At 36.1% G+C, this 16,696-nt stretch overlaps 1 pseudogene; it reads right to left on the bottom strand.

The window, feature by feature from the left end:
- Window positions 1–14,718: 14,718 nt before the first annotated feature.
- Window positions 14,719–14,817, bottom strand: LOC132267871 (small nucleolar RNA R71; annotated as a pseudogene).
- Window positions 14,818–16,696: the final 1,879 nt, after the last annotated feature.

Below are 16,696 nucleotides of genomic sequence, written 5' to 3'. Positions count from 1 at the left end.
ATCCAACTGGGTTGTTCTTAAGTCTAAATTCAAGAGCTTGAAGTTAGCTTTCCATCGGTACCAACCACTCATCAAAACTCCACCTATAGGGTGAGTTATTCTAGTTTTAGTGAGATAGGTTAGTGGTAATCCTTAAACGGAGAAGGCCACTTTGTTTTAAATTCATAACTGTTCCATCCAGACACCGAATCAGGCGATTCTTGAGTCTAACTATGTTCATTTTTGTTCTCTTTCCAATGAAGTGCACGCTGACACCCATTTTAGTGTGAAATGATCATTTTGCCCCTTGTTCATTTCTTTTCGGGCTAGACATTCTTGCTTCATTTGCTTAGCTTATTTGAGTTCCGTGGTTTCATGGGGAGTTATCTTGGTGCCTTAGGGATGACGTACATCTCTTGAGGCCATCTTGCTTCTTTTCTTTCGCTTTTCAGATCTGTTATTGGGTCGTCTTTTGGTTCATCACAGGATACACTAGGTTGAAAAATCCAGGGTCGTCAAAGGTGGTATCAGAGCGTCCGGGTTCGAATACCTTGGATGATGGGTTTTGGGTGCATATTATGCTCGTGTTTCCATGCTATATATGTTTATATGCTTCATGATGACATGTTTTGGTTTGATAACATGTTTGTGTGCTTGATGAGCGCTGAAAAGTGCGTATTTAAACCCCCTAAGCTTAGGTATTCTAGAACCTTTATCTACTTTATTTTACCGTTTTGCATTGATTTTGTGTTATTTATATTTTCAGGTACTTATCCCCAAAATAAGCTAACTCAGCCAAATAAGAGCATAATTGAAGCAATTCTGGGATTAATCAAAGAAAGGAGCAAAATAGAGCAAAAGGAAGCAAATGGTGGAATTTCAGCAACTTCGATCGATCTCAAGAAAAGTTTGATCGATCCAACTTTCATCGATCTCAACTTTTCAAGATAGATCTGAGCCATGTTTCTCCCTGTTCAAAGATCTCAAAAGTTTGATCGATCTAACTTCCTTCTTCGATCAAATCGAACATTCTTGTCCTTATCCAAATGATTGATCTTATCCAGTAGTACCACCCTACCAACCACTTTTGTCATTTTCCTAAAAATATCTTCAAAATATCTCAGATTTGTTTTTATCTAAAAAGGCACCACCATTGAGGATCGATCCAACTTCAGTTCAATAGATCTCAGCCATGATCGATCGATCAAAGTCCAAGGTTCGATCGATCGAACTTTCTCCAGTGCGAAAAAGTTTAATTTCCAGCTCACAAAAGTTATCCTTTATCCAATTATTGGGGAATATTTGTTGTACGACCCCAGCTTATTTTGGGTGTCATTTGACCTACCTATATAAGGATAAGGATTACTTTTTGTAAAGAGGAGAACATAGAGGATCATATTGTATTATCTCATATCATATCATACTTAGAGAACTCTTAGGGAGGAAGCAAAGAAGAGGAGGAGGCTAGAGACACCATTGGAGACTCTTTATCAACCAAGGAGCAAATTTCTTCCATGGAGCTTGCCCTTGAGGGTTGGAGGACATCATCCATGAGTGGCTAGACATCCTCTTGGGGCAAGAGTTAGCCCTAAGCATGCTTTCTATTTCTTGATTTATGTATTTTGAGGGGATTTGTATTGTGATTCATGTCTTGACACTTTTATATATATAAATATTGTTTCTTCAATGATTTATATGGTTTAATGCTTCCAATTGATCATTTCATTCTACCCATATGTTTATGTATGCTAGAATTGATGTTCATGTGTTTGTCTCTATTTCTTGTGTTATTGATGCATATCTATGTGTGTTGATGCTATAAATCTAGAGATTGTCAAGACTTAGTGCTCAATGTCATGTTCTTGTGGTTTATTTGATAGTTCATACTCATTTCTTGATGGATTGTGCCTCTCCCTTAGTTTGATTAGTTTAATTTCTTGTCATTAGCTTAGTTGTAGAGTAGTTGTTAAATTGAAGGACAATCCATGCTTGTTGTTGATGATCTATACTTATGGAAAGCAAGTAACATATATCTCTAACCTTGTGATGTGTTTGGATTGTGAGCTTAAAGAAAGGATTAATGGCTTAATTTGATATGTTATGCTATCCACCATATTGTTTAGACAATATATGCTTAATTTTTCATCCATACTTGATGAAACAACCACACACACACACTTCATTGCAATACATGTTCTTCCCCTCATTAATCATTCATTAAAGGTGTAGGAAAGCTATGCTTAGTGGTGATCTCTAAACCCCAAGATCTCTCTCTATCTTTTATTCTCTCTATTGCACTATTGTTTACCTTAATTTAAATTGCATCTGGTTTAATTCAACTAACCAACCACTATTTTGATCACTCAACCTACTAACCCTAATTTTGATTCCTCAAGCTAGTACGACAACTCAATCCCTTGGGACGATCCCTACTCACTGAAGCTAGTAGTGTTGGTAGTGCTTTTTATAAATTTAAACTTGACCTAAAAGGCTTTTCTTGGACCGCACATTGATTACATTATTTTAGCGCATAGGAACGGCCGTCGTAAAAAATTTTGGCGCCGTTACCGGGGATTGATTGATTGGCAACATCGTATTTATGGAATCAATTAGGAATTAGTACTTTTTTGATCGTGTCTTTACTTTGTTTTCAATTTTTGTTACTTATTGTGTTTGTTCTTGATTGACAAGGAGCATTGAGCTAGGAAGCAAGCAAAGGAGCTAAGTAAGCAAGGAAAAAGGCTAAAAATTAAAAAAAATTGCTAAACTAAGCTATAAATTTGGAGTTGAAGTGCTAAAGGACCTTTGTGAGCTTTTCTTTACTCAAGCCTGTTAGTCACAAATTGACTTTAGAGGGGGGGAGGGGGGGTTAATAGAGTCAAGGGCCAATTTTTACAATTTATAAAATATTAAATCTAACAAACTGTAAAGTACAGAGAAATTGAAATATTCAAGCAGTATATGGCACAAGTATAAGAGAAATAGAGATGAGAGATTGCAAACTATGACTCGGCGATTTAGCGAGGTTCAGAAACTCCTACTCCTTAGCTCAAGGTCCCCCTTGAGACTTCCCAAATTCACTAGAGCTTCTCCTTAATGGTGGAGAGCAAACCTTCAATTGAAGCAAGACCATGCTTCTCTTCCTTGTTAAGAGAACACCCTTCTCCTAGGCTTTCTTTTGGGTCACACCAACCCTTTTACAATAACTTGGAATAGAAATGAATTGTACAATAAATCTCTCAAAGATAGAAGTACACAGTTCTGCTCACGACTATAGTAAAGATGAATATATACGAAGCTCAGAATTACTACAGTGGAATGAAATGTAAGACAGGAAATGAAAGCAGAGGAAATGAAAGCTCAATGAATGCTTCTTTAATGCTTTTCAAGAATGGTAGAATGGTCTCTATAATGGTGTAATTTATGTTGCAGACCAACCTCTGTATTTATAGATAAACAATGGTCAATATAGCTGTTGCAGGTGGTTGGGAAACAATAAATGAAAAAGTTTCCGTTGTAAATCAAAACCCTAGAAGGAGCCAGCTCTTGTAAACAAGAGGAGGCGGCTCCCTAGCCTTGAGAGCCGGCTCTCCATTGCATGGAGACGTCTCCCAGCCTCTGAGAGCCTGCTCTCTATTTTGGGAGCCTGCTCTTTGGTTGGAAGATTCATTTTTCGTTGAAAAAATAGCTTACTGGAATATTGAGAGCCTTCTCTATTTGAAATAGAGCCTTCTCTAATTTTGTGGAGCCTTCTCTATTTGAAATAGAGCCTTCTCTAATTTTCCTAAGCCTTCTCTAATTGAAATAGAGCCTTCTCTACTTTCAGTAGGAGACAAAAAATGAATTCCAGTATGATGTGAGGCTCATGTGTGAATGTGTTCAAAAACTTAATGAGCTAATTTTATGTTCTTTGAAAAATGAAATAAGAATAATATGCATGAATTGTAATTTTGAGCTTCAAAATATATTCAACTGAACTTTGACATTAAACCTTAAGCTCTCGCCATCCTATCTACCATTTTCTTCATTTCTTGACCATGATCGTTTAGGCTTGATTAAGATTTGCTGAAGAGCTTGAATAATCTTTGAAGTCCGAGTTTTTCTTTAATTTCTTGCACCTTGAGGCTTCCTTGAATCCATAGCTTGAGTATTTAGAATGCTTGGAATGGATCTTCTAGCTCAACATTGAGGAATGAATATTGATCAACTATATATCAATCAATGAAAATATTAGTACTTAAACATCATTAATGGTTTGTAATCATCAAAACATAAGATTGACCTTTAGATAAAATCCTTGGGCCAACAATCTCCCCCTTTTTGATGATGACAAAACATTGATGTGTTTATTGTCAAGGTGGAGTGCATTTGAAATAATGTTCCCCCTATCAATATGCATACATTAAACTTATATCAACAACAAATATTTTAGACATTAATGTGTATAAGTTTCCCTCTTTCAATATGTGTCTAAAAATATAAGTGAAAGGCAACATACGCATAAGCATAACAAGCATAATGAACATAACAAGCATAATGACTATAACAAGCATAATGAATCACACATCTTTCTCCCCCTTTGTCATCTCAAAAAGGTGGGTGGATAAAGAAAAAAATACTGGCCATATCATGAAATATCCGAGAAAAAGAAAATAAGGGGCAAATGTATCGCAAATATTTCATTTTATAACATAGCAGAATTCTATACATAAAGAGGCTGTGAATAGAACTAATCATATGACAAACAAAAACATAGTTGGTAAAACACAGCTAAAAAGATGCTTCTCAAAAGCAGATAAGGCAAATAAGGCACAAACAACAGGTTTGAAACGAATGGATACTGTTATAAGGAGAGGAAGGTCCATAAAGGTTTCAAAATTCTGCAAAATCTTCATTAAGATGAGCGCTTGCAATGTGCATTTCATCAAGTTGAGTTTGTTGTTTTTTAAGAATGGATTGGTTTTGACGAGTGCCTTTGAGAATTTCCAATAAGAGGGCACGATTGGTACGATTTTCAACTGGAACTTCCTCATTTTCATCATTGTCATCACTTTCATGTTCGTCTTCATCCTCATCATCAACATCCTCAACCTCTTCTCCTCTAGCTCTAGCCTCTTCGAACCTTCGTTGCCTAGGATAAAACCACACTCCATTGGAATCCCTTTTTAGCCCCATTGACGCAAGATTTGAGGCAGTAAGAATGTGTCTTGGCCCTGGTTTAACTACTTCACGACTATCAAGCGGAACCTTCTTAGCCATAAATATGTGAGTGAGAACCATGGCATAATATAGAGAGACCTTTTTCTTTCTTTTGCATACAAGTAGGTGATGAAAGATTATGTATACAAGATCAAAGTGCTTGCCATTTAAGATACACCAAATAAGAAAGACGTCTGTGTGGGAAACTTTGGATCGACTGCCGGATTTGGGAAGAATAGAGTACATGATGATCTTGTGAATCAATCAGGCTTCCATAGTTAATTGCTTGGTGTTAACCTCTTTGGTATTGGTTATACGAGAATCACAACTCATTTGCCGAATAGCCATGAGTTTATCAAAGCCTTATCCATTAAACCATTTAAAATGAGAATTGAATTGAATTCCATCCACATAGTGAAGGTGAAGGATTCGAGCAATGCTGTTTGTATCGAGGTGAAAATATATTCCAGCCACATAGCAGTTAAGTTTTTCTTCTCCAGCCATTTCTTTAAGATGAGTGTAGAATAACTTCACTAATTTTGGATAGTATCCTTCATTCATCCCAACAAATTATCCAAGGCCAATTGCATCAAACAATCTATAGGTGTTGAGATTAAGATCATTGCAAATTGTGTCAGACAACACCATTGCTGTAGCCACTTTTCTATACTGAAAGAATTTGTCAAATATGCTTTTGTATGTGGGGTTTTTATATAGCATGGTGGCAGAGATTTGCAGTGGAGGAGGATTTGGTTCACTAGGGCCTAATTCATCCTTGTGTTGAGTAGACCGTTTTTGTCCACGAGAAGGATTCTTTCTACGTGAGGATTAAGCCGTGGACATTTCTAGAAATTAAACTGAAATTACAGAAGGAATTCTCTGAATAAAAATCCAATTTAAAAGACAATGAAAATTTCAAGACTCAAATTACTGAAGATTAATAGAGGAAATAATAAAACACATTGAACCAATGAAAAAGGCCTGGTTTAAAATGCTCATTCAGTTAGAATTTTGAGTGTCAAGAAAAACCCTCAAAATAATTTGTCTAAACATGAAGAACCAAAATGGAATCATAATAGAGGATTCAAATTTAAACTAAATGGAAGCACATGGAATTCTGACAAGACATCAGACAGTGCATGGGACAACCTAAAATTTTTGCTTGATAAACCCCAAAAAGAAAAAAAAAAAAAAAAAATATTATATAACATGCTCTAGGGATTGAAATTTATAAATTCATCTTAAGAGTAGAAATTCGATAGAATTTTGAAATAAACTGCCCATATGAACCATAGACATCATATGTTTCAAATTTAATCAAAAATAAATTCAAAACAAAAAAAATGGGTTTGATAACAAAATTTATGCAATATCTCAAGATTTGATCTATAATGGATCAATAAATTAAATAGAGGACAATGATAGTTTGAGTATGAAATTTGAATAGCAGAACATATAGTAAGAAATTTGAATAGCAAAACATATAGTAAGCAATTTTCTTAGGATGATTAACCCTTTTTATGTGAGAGAAAAATAACTACAGTGAATATGAGAGTTTCATGAAGGAAAGCTCAAAGGAAATGAATTAATAAATGGACAACTAAAATTATGAATTAAATGTAAGATCATCTGCAATAATGATTGAATTTGAGAGGAAAAGACTTACAGAACACAATGCCCAAATCGCAAGTAATGGCTGCCTTGAGATGTCTCTGGAATGTTCAACTTAGAATGCCTCAAATGGAAGATGCCGAGACTTAAGAGCATGTAGGCAACAGATGTGTGAGCCGGCTCTGTAAAGGATCTTGGAGCCGACTCTTAGGAATTTTGGAGCCGGCTCTTTTGGGCTTTTGAGAGATGCCGAGAGTGGATTGTTTGGAAGCATTTTAGGAGCTGACTCTTCCTTTTTGTTGAGCAGGCTCAATTGTCTGCAGAGGAGGTCCCGAGAGTTGGAAGAAAATAGCACTGAAGGAGCCGGCTCTACCTTTTTCTAGAGACGGCTCTTCCTATTCCTATAGGCGGCTCTGCCTTTTTGTTGAGCCAGCTCTAAAGATGCTGAGAGCATAGAGAATTAGAATTTTGTATGTCAGTTGGGGAGCCGGCTCTTGTTTTTATATAGCAGGCTCTTTCTTAAAAATTTTGAAATCCCGAGAGCAAGCAATTTGATAACATTTGTGGAGACTGCTTTGCCTTGTGTAGAGACGACTATTTTTCTTCAAAGAGATGACTCTTTTTCTGAATGGAGCTGGCTCTACTGCTGCTTTGCTTTACTGCTGTATTTCTTCTTCTGAGCACATTCCAATTTCCCTTCTAAGCAAGCAAAATCTATCTTCTTGGAGTGGTTTTGTAAAAATATCGGCTAATTGTTTTTCCGTATTCACAAACATAAGTTCAATGTCACCCTTAGAGACATGATCCCTAAGAAAGTGGTACCTAATTTCTATATGCTTTGTCCTAGAATGCTGAATCAGTTTTTTTGAAATACAAATTGCACTTGTATTATCACACATTATAGGAACATAATCAAAATGAAGTCCAAAGTCCTTAATTTGTTGCTTAATGTAAAGCGTTTGAGCGCAACAACTACCGGCTGCAATATACTTGGCTTCCGCCATTGATAGAGCTACAGAGTTTTGTTTCTTACAGGACCAAGATACCAGTGATTGTCCAATGAAGTGACAAGTCCCCCTAGTGCTTTTTCTATCAACTTTGCATCCTCTAAAGTCAACATCCGTGTAACCAACAAGTTCAAATGATGTATGTCTAGGATACCAAAGACCTAAGAATGTAGTATAACTTAAATAGCGAAAGATGCGTTTAACGACATTCTTTAGGGCAAGATTGAAAACGAGCACATAAACATACACTAAACATGATGTTCGGTCTACTTGCGGTTAAATATAAGAGACTACCAATCATACCTCTATATTTTTTAATATCCGCATTAATGCCCTTTTCATCTTTGTCAAGTTTTAAAGATGAGCTCATTGGAGTATTTGCATGTTTGACTTCCTCCAAGCCAAATTTCTTTAGCAAATCCTTAACATACTTAGATTGGCAAGCAAAAATGCCATCAAGTGTTTATTTAATTTGCAACCCTAAGAAAAAGGTTAGTTCACCCATCATACTCATTTCAAATTCATTTTGCATACTAAAGGCAAACTTTTCACATAGTACACTATTGGTTGATCCAAAGATAATATCATCAACGTAAATTTGAATGACCAACAAGTTGCAATCAATGGTTTTAGTGAAAAGAGTATTGTCAATTTTTCCTCAAATGAACCCATTAGCAAGTAGAAAACCACTTAGTCTTTCATACCAAGCTCTTGGAGCTTATTTCAAACCATACAATGCTTTCGTCAATTTGAAAATGTGGTTTGGACAATTATAGCTTTCAAAGCCAGGTGGTTGCTCAACATACACTTCTTCTTCAATGAAGCCATTTAAGAAAGCACTTTTTACATCCATTTGATATAACTTAAAGTTTTTATGAGATGCAAATGCAAGGAGCATTCTTATAGCTTCAAGTCGAGCTACGGGGGCAAAGGTTTCCTCATAATCAATTCATTCTTCTTGATTGTAACCTTGAGCAACAAGCCTTGCCTTATTTCTCACAATTGTTCCCGATTTATCCTTTTTATTTTTAAACACCCACTTTATGCCAATGACAATTTAATCTTTAGGTCTTGGAACCAAATGCCAAACTTCATTTCTTTCAAATTGATTAAGTTCTTCTTGCATGGCCAAGAGCCAAGATTCATCATTTTCGGCTTCAAGAAAATTCTTTGGTTCTAGTTGGGAAACAAAAGCTACATAGTTACAAACATTACTTATTTGAGATCTAGTGCTTACTCCTTTAGATGGATTGCCAATAATTTGATTTATTGGATGATTAGGCACTTGCTTCCAAGCCTTAGGAAGAGTATCTTCATGAGAGTGACTATCTTTTGGAACATCTTTGGAGTGATCTTCAAGAGACAAACCATTTAAATCAAGATTTTCAATGTCCTTTTCAATCTCAATCACATCTTCATTATCATCCAATGAGCATCTAAGAGGGGGTAATGGTGATTCATCAAATACAACATGTATAGATTCCACAACCACTAGTGTTCTTTTGTTGAACACTCTAAATACTTTCCTACGAGATGAATATCCTAGAAAAATACCTTCATCTGATTTAGGTTCAAATTTTCCTAGATTATCTTTGTCATTCAACACGAAGCATTTACACCCAAAAACTTTAAAGTATCCAATATTTGGCTTCCTTTTGTTCTAAAGTTCATAAGGAGTCTTATTAAGAAGTTTTCTAATGATGACTCTATTTATGACATAGCATGAGGTACTAATGGCTTTGGCCCATAGAGTTCTAGGAGATTTATATTCATTTAACATAGTCCTAGCCATTTCTTGGAGAGACATATTTTTACTTTCAACAACTCCATTTTGTTGAGGAGTTCTAGGAGCCAAAAGATTATGATTGTATCCATTTTTATCACAAAATCTTTCTACATCTTGGTTATCGAACTCTCTTCCTCTATCACTTCTAATGGACTTAATCTTACACTCTTTCTCGTTCTCGACTCTCTTACAAATTTAGCAAAGATTGCATAAGCCTCATTTTTCTGTGTAAGGAAAAATACCCAAGAGAATCTAGAGTAATCATCAACAATGACAAATGCATAAAGTTTTCCACCAAGACTAGCAATTCTCTCCGGACCGAATAAGTCCATATGAATTAATTCAAGTGGTCTTATAGTTGTTATGTCCCTTTTCCATTTAAATGATGTCTTGATTTGCTTGCCTATTTGGCATGCGCTACAAGTTTTATCTTTAGAAAAATTAGTCTTTGGGAGGCCTTTGACTAATTCATTTCTAGATAGTTTTGAAATCAAATCCATACTAGCATGACTTAACCTTCTATGCCACAACCAATTATTTTCATTAGAGGATACAAGGCACTTGACATCTTGATCATGTAATTCACACAAAAGCAAAGTGTACACATTACCATTTCTTAGAGCATGAAAAACTTCATTATTATCCTTTTTGACAATGCATTTATCCGATTTAAAGAAAACATCATATCCTTTATCACATAGTTGGCTAATACTAAATAAGTTGTGTTTTAAGCCTTTAACAAGTAAAACATCATCAATAGATAAGCAAGAGGAGATACCAATAATTCCAATGCCAATGACATTGCCTTTTGAATTGTCGCCGAATGTAACATTTCCTCCTTTGTGAGGTTTGATGGAGTGAAATTTTGATTGATCTCCCGTCATATGTCTTGAGCATCCACTATCAAGGAACCATTTGTCCTTGGATGAATATGAAGACTTCAGGCAAACCTACAAAATGAATTTAAGTAATCTTCTTTTGGTACCCACATTCTTTTGGGTCCATGAGAGTTAGGAAGAAACACATAAGTCCCTTTAACAACCCAAACTTCTTTTGTCCTACATGGCCTAATAGGATAATGATTGATCTTATGTCCTACCTTTTTACAATAATTACATGTTAGACTAAAGGAGTAATTTTTAACAAAGTAATTGTTCAAGGGTTTTTTCCTTTTCAATAAACAAGAATCTTTGTTGTGAGGATCAAATCCAATCCTATCCTTAGCATAAGCATTTCGTTGCTTTCCAAGAATGATGCCTAAATTCTCTCTACCTTTAGTGAATTTGGCTAAGGTTTCAACTTGATCCTCAATAATGACTTTCAATGATTCATTTTCAGAAATTAACTCAATTGAGGCTGCTTTTTTAGCTAATTCTTTTTCCTTTTTCAAAGTTTCATTTTCAAGTTGAGATTTTTCAAGGTTTTGAGAGATGATAAGCTTTTCTCTTCTAAGGCTAGCACACTTTTGAACCATTTTGCCTAATTCATCATGTAATTCTTTAAAAGCACCTAGCAAATAGTTATATGCATCAACTAATTTATCATATGAAGTTTCTAAATCAAATGAGTCATGATTAGAATTTACCTCATCTTCATCGGCCATGAGACAAAGATTGACCAATTCATTGAGTTCATCATCATTTTCGGATCCATTTAAATCATTATCTTCCCATGTAGCTCACATGGCTTTGCCTTTCTTTTTCCTTTCCTTTTCATTTTTGTAGGCATAGCAATCGGATTTGAAAACCCCGATTTTCCACAATGAAAACATGTAGGTGCTTCTCTTTTTCCTTGCTCACTTGATGAACCATTTCTTTTGAAGTTGTTACTCTTTTGGAACTTTTTCATTTGAAGGACTCTTCTCACGGTCTTGGTAATGAGAGCAACTTCTTTTTCTTCTTCATCATTAGGAGCTTTATCAATTGTGACTTCTTTGGTAGTACCTTGAAGAGCTATATCCTTCTTTTGAGCTTCTTTGTCTTCATCTTTATCATTCATCTCTAACTCATAGGCCATTAATGAACCAATGAGTTCATCTATGGGGAGTGTATTGAGATCTTTGGCCTCTTGGATGGTGGTCTTCTTGGCTTTCCAATTTTTAGGCAAAGACCTAAGAATTTTTCTCACATTGTCGGACGATGTATATGATCTTCCAAGAACCTTCAAAGGATTCACAATGTTAGTAAAATGACATTTCACTAATAGTTTCTGTTGTTCATGGTGAAAAGTTCATATTTATGGATAAACATATTCATTTTGGATTCCTTAACATGACTAGTCCCTACATAGGTAACTTCAAGTTTATCCCAAATTTCTTTGGCCATTTCACAATCCGAAATTCTATTGAATTTGTCTTTGCTTAAAGCACAATAGAGATTAGTGATAGCCTTGACATTACATTGTACAAGCCTATGGTCATTGAGGGTCCATTCAATATTAGGTGTTGGAATACTTTCACCATTTACTATTTTGGTTGGAACATGGTCTCCCTTTTCTGTGGCTTTCCAAACATCTATATCTACACCTCTTAGGAATGCTCTCATTTTGATCTTCCAATAGTTATAGTCATTTCCATCAAACCAAGGAGGTCTATTATTAGATTGACCTTCTTGATGAAAATTTATATTGGCCATAGTCATTCTCTAAGATGGTTAAATCTTTTTCTAGAGATTAGGCTCTAATGCCAATTATTAGTCACTAATTGACTCTAGAGGGGGGGGGGGGGGGGGTGAATAGAGTCAAGGGCCAATTTTTGCAATTTATAAGATATTAAATCTAACAAACTGTTAAGCATAGAGAAATTGAAATATTCAAGCAGTATATGGCACAAGTGTAAGAGAGATAGAGATGAGAGATTGCAAACTATGACTCGGCAATTTAGCGAGGTTCGGAAACTCCTACTCCTCGGCTCAAGGTCCCCCTTAAGACTTCCCAAATTCATTAGAGCTTCTCCTTAATGGTGGAGAGAAAACCTTGAATTGAAGCAAGACCTTGCTTCTCTTCTTTGCTAAGAGAACACCCTTCTCCTAGGCTTTCTTTTGGGTTACACCAACCCTTTTACAATAACTTGGAATAGAAATGAATTGTACAATAAATCTCTCAAAGATAGAAGTACACAATTCTGCTCACGACTATAGTAAAGATGAATATATATGAAGCTCAGAATTACTACAGTGGAATGAAATGTAAGACAGGAAATGAAAACAGAGGAAATGAAAGCTCAATGAATGCTTCTTTAATGCTTTTCAAGAATGGTAGAATGGTCTCTATAATGGTGTAATTTATGTTACAGACCAACCTCTGTATTTATAGATAAACAATGGTCAATATAGCTGTTGCAGGTGGTTGGGAAACAATAAATGAAAAAGTTTACGTTGTAGATCAAAACCCTAGAAGGAGCCGGCTCTTGTAAACAAGAAGAAGCGGCTCCCTAGCCTTGAGAGCCGGCTCTCCATTGCATAGAGATGGCTCCCAGCCTCTGAGAGCCTGCTCCCTATTTTGGGAGCCTGCTCTTTGGTTGGAAGATTCATTTTTTGTTGAAAAAATAGCTTACTGGAATGTTGAGAGCCTTCTCTATTTTTGTGGAGCCTTTTTTATTTGAAATAGAGCCTTCTCTAATTTTGTGGAGCCTTCTCTAATTTTGTGGAGCCTTCTCTATTTAAAATAAAGCCTTCTCTAATTTTCCTGAGCCTTCTCTAATTGAAATAGAGCCTTCTCTACTTTCAGTAGGAGACTTAAAATGAATTCCAGTATGATGTGAGGCTCATGTGTTAATGTGTTCAAAAACTTAATGAGCTAATTTTATGTTCTTTGAAAAATGAAATGAGAATAATATGCATGAATTGTAATTTTGAGCTTCAAAATATATTCAACTGAACTTTGACATTAAACCTTAAGCTCTCACCATCCTATCTATCCTTTTCTTCATTTCTTGACCATAATCGTTTAGGCTTGATGAAGATTTGCTGAAGATCTTGAATAGTCTTTGAAGTCCGAGTTTTTCTTTAATTTCTTGCACCTTGAGGCTTCCTTGAATCCATAGCTTGAGTATTTGGAATGCTTGGAATGGATCTTCTAGCTCAACATTGAGGATAGAATATTGATCAACTATATATCACTCAGTGAAAATATTAGTACTTAAACATCATTAATGGTTTGTAATCATCAAAACATAAGATTGACATTTAGATAAAATTCTTGGGCCAACAAAGCCCTTAGTTAAATCGTCGACTCGCATGGAGGCTTGTATTTTAATTCTTAGATAAATAATGAGCCCACGTGGAGGCAATTTACTTTTCTTGCATATTGTTAAAGCATGGGAGTATGAACGTTGTATATGGAGGAAGTTTGTTAATTATTGATTTGTTGTGAAGGTGAAGTGTTTGTTGTTATTGCTTGTTGTGTTGCATTGTGCATGCATGGTCGTAGATCATTGAGACCCACTCTTGTCCCTTTAAATTTTCAATTTGAATCCATTGTTCGAAACCCTAGGGGGAGAGGTAGTTCTAGTCAATCCATTTCATCAATGGAAGGACACAATGAGGACCATGTGGAGGACCTTGGTCACATAGACCAACATGGTATCCTCCACCCCAATGTGCATCATGATAACATGCAAGTACCATTAGGCATGCCAAGGCCATATGTTCATCCACCACAACAACAAGGCCAAGTTCCATTGGGAATGCCAAGGCCAATCTATGCTCCACCACCTCCCATCATTCAAGGCAACCAAGGTGTCCATGTTGTACCTCCAATTGTTAATCCTCCCCTTGCTTTACGAGATCACTATATGCCTAATGAATATAATGCGTCCACATGCATTCAATTGCCACCATTTAGAGCACATCACTATGAAATTAAGCCACAAACCATTCAAATGCTTACTAACTATCATGAACTTCCAAGTGAAGAACCTTACAAGCATTTGGATGAGTTTCTTGAAGTATGTTCCATCGTAAAATATATGGACATGCCGGAAGAGGTCTTAAGGCCTAAACTTTTTCCATTTACCCTTAAAGATAAGGCAAAATATTGGTTTAACAATCTTAGGCCTTTTTCAGTAACTTCTTGGGCAGAAATGCAACAAGAGTTCTTGAAGAAGTACTATCTAGTTTCTAAGACCAATGCCATGAGAACCTCAATTCGAGAATTTTCACATGGGGATGGAGAAACATTTCATGAGGCATGGGAACGCTTTAATGAATTGCTTAGGAAGTGTCCACATCATGACATGCCCAAATGGCAATTAGTTCAATATTTCTTTGAGAGCTTATCGGACAATTACAAAGGCATGGTTGATGCTTCCATGGGTGGCTCTTACATTGATAGGCATAAGGATAACGTGTGGCGTCTTTATGAGAGCATGAGTGAAAATTCTTTGCATCGTACTTTATCTTCGAAGAATGGTAGAAATTCTAGTGGTAGGAAGAGTGTTGGCTTACATCAAGTCGATCACTCCAATGAAATTGCCATTGAAATGAAATCATTATCTCAATGGAATGTATTTTCCTTGATCAGTCGGCAAGTTGCAAAACTACCGACGTTGGTTTTAAGTCTCCTAAGCCTAATTTGACATAAACCGAGTATAGAAGAAGATTAACACTAGCTCCTAGGTCAAGAAAAGCCCGATTAATGATATGATCACCAATGATACATGAAGTAGTAGGTGAACCGAGGTCCCTAAACTTGGGGAGAGTGTTATGCTGTAAAATTGAGCTCACTTGCTCGGTTAAGACCACTTTTCTAGGTGCTTAGCTTTTGTTCTTCTGCTTTTGGGTGCACAAGTCTTTCAAGAATTTGGCATAAGCCGAAATTTACTTGATTGCATCCAAAAGTGGAAGATTGACTTTCACTTGCCTAAACACGTCCATGATTTCATTGATATTGGCCTTTTGCTTGTCATTCGAAATGGATCCTTTTAAGGCATCCGAAAATGGAGCTTTTGGTTCAAAAACCTTTTTAGAATTTTTCTTTGAAGTCTCTTTAACACAAGAAGTTTTCAAATCATTTTGCACATCTTTCTTTTCAAAATCACTTTTCAAATCACTTTTCAACACATTCTCATTTATATGGTTATGCACATGCAATGAAGGAGGAATATGATATGAAACAGGACGGGTGTCAACTCGTGGTTGCACTGGTTCACTCTCTTCATTGGACATACATACTTTGTTGTCCACAATCTTTCCACTTCTCAAGGTAGTCACCGCATTGACATGCTCTATTGTGTGACCTTCCGATGAGGATGAGTCTCCACAACACATTGTTGCTTTTGTGGGGCATTCAAATACATTTTTCCCTTCTCTCTAGCATTCAAAGTACTTGCTATTTTCCCTACTTGGGTTTCTAGCTTAGCAATGGATTGAGAGTGAGAATGAAGCAATTGTGTGTTTGCCTCCAAAGTGCCCAAAGCGGTTAAAACTTTCTCTTCAAAAATGGGACTTCTAACATTTCCTTGGGAATATGATGGTTGTTTAGGAAAATGAGAATTTGAAAATTGGTTTCCTTATGATTGATATGATGATCTAAAACCTTGGGAACCTTAGCCTCGTAGTGGAGGTGGAATGTATTTTCCTTGAAAACCGCCTTAGAAAGGATTTGAGCCCTCCCCTTGGTTTTTCCAAGAGAAATTTGGGTGATTCCTCCAACTAGGATTGTAATGATTTCCATAAGGATTGTTCCCTTGATTAGCAAAAACAGTATTTGCTTGTTCATGATGTTCACTTTGCACATGTCTATGGGGACAATTGGAAGTAGAATGTAAAACACTTGAACAAATCATACATGTTTCATTAGATGCATGATGAGAATGGTTAGGGAAGGAAGATACTTGATTCACCGAGTTTTGGTTGATCAAAAATTGGTCAAACCTTTGAGATAATGATTTCATTTCAGCGGCAATTTCATTGGAGTGGTCGACTTGATGTAAGCCAACGCTCTTCCTATCACTAGAATTTCTACCATTCTTCGAAGATAAAGTACGATGCAAAAAATTTTCACTCATGCTCTCATAAAGACGCCACACATCATCCTCAGGCCTATCAATGTAAGAGCCACCCATGGAAGCATCAACCATGCCTTTGTAATTATCCGATAAGCTCTCAAAGAAATA

Source organism: Cornus florida, unplaced genomic scaffold (genome assembly GCF_030987335.1).
Source record: "Cornus florida cultivar Cherokee Brave unplaced genomic scaffold, ASM3098733v1 CherokeeBrave_3.0.0_Hap2_Chr07, whole genome shotgun sequence".
Lineage (NCBI taxonomy): Eukaryota > Viridiplantae > Streptophyta > Magnoliopsida > Cornales > Cornaceae > Cornus > Cornus florida.
This window is presented reverse-complemented; position numbering and strand designations above follow the sequence as displayed.